This window comes from Mus caroli, chromosome 17 (assembly GCF_900094665.2).
Source record: "Mus caroli chromosome 17, CAROLI_EIJ_v1.1, whole genome shotgun sequence".
Lineage (NCBI taxonomy): Eukaryota > Metazoa > Chordata > Mammalia > Rodentia > Muridae > Mus > Mus caroli.
Window position 1 is genome coordinate 29,597,586 of NC_034586.1, and position 1,220 is coordinate 29,598,805.

Here is a 1,220-nt window from a genome sequence, read left to right on the forward strand (position 1 = left end):
TTGTTTTTCTTGATAAATCTTTAATGTGCTAGTTTTCCTTTTCATTATGGTGTACAAACCGTCTAGAACAATGCACTGTGAGGTTTTCATATTGAACATTACAGACCGTGATACTCCGTATTTTTATTCCTTCTGTAAGTAGTGTGTCAGCAAGCACTTAGGTGCCAACACTTCTAAATTTGTTTCCTTAAGCATCCACAACAGGTGTTAAATCATTGCCATTATAATTCCTTTTCTTTTTCTTGTTTTGTTTTGTTTTGTTTTGTTTTCTGGATGTAGTAATTTTTCAAGCTCTCTTTCAGGATTTGATAATCTATATTTTGCTTGGTGTAGACTATATGTAGTGTATTTTAAGATTGCTGTGGGGGGGTATGTGTGTGTTTACACATGTGCCACCTTGAGTGTTTGAATATCAGAACAACTTTCAGAATCAAGTTCTCTCCTCTGCTTTGTATGAGCTGTGTACTCCAGGCTAGATATGGTGCCACATAACTATAGTCCAACCCTTAGCATTTGAAACAAGAGGATCTTCACAAGTTGGAAGACAGTGTGGTCCACATACAAAACTCCAGTCCAGGTAGGACACACACATAGTAGGATCATGTCACACACACACACACACACACATACACACATACACACACACACACACACAGTAGGATCTTTCACATACACACACACACACACAAGGTTAAAAATCACTCAAAATCTAGTTAGCCAAATTATTATTCCATATTTTTAAACCTATTCGTGGCTTTCCTTGTGATATATTATGAATTGACTATATCTGATCTCTTAATGACTGTTTTATTCTTTCTTCTCTCTCTCATAGGCTCTGACATCCTCATGTTCTTCTTTAATAGTTCCTCCGCTATGTTTGTTTTGTCTTTTTTGTTTGTTTGTTTGTTTCCAGATTGTGCTTTCCACATATGAGTGAAAGTATGGGGTAGCTATTTTTCAGGCAAAACATTAATATGAATGGGAACTCCACGGTTCCTCTTATGAATATTAAGATGTTGAAAGAAACATTTCATGGTAGAGGATATTTCGTGGATGAGAGATGTCCTAATGACTCCCAAGAGTTAAACTGTTGGAACATGTGTCTCTAACTCATCAATAATGAATGATCACTCTGGTCGTCTCCGACAGCAACTAGTGTGACCCTGAGTCTTGGGAATGGTAAGCTTTATCTGAGTTTTGGGAGTAGAAACCTTTCATTT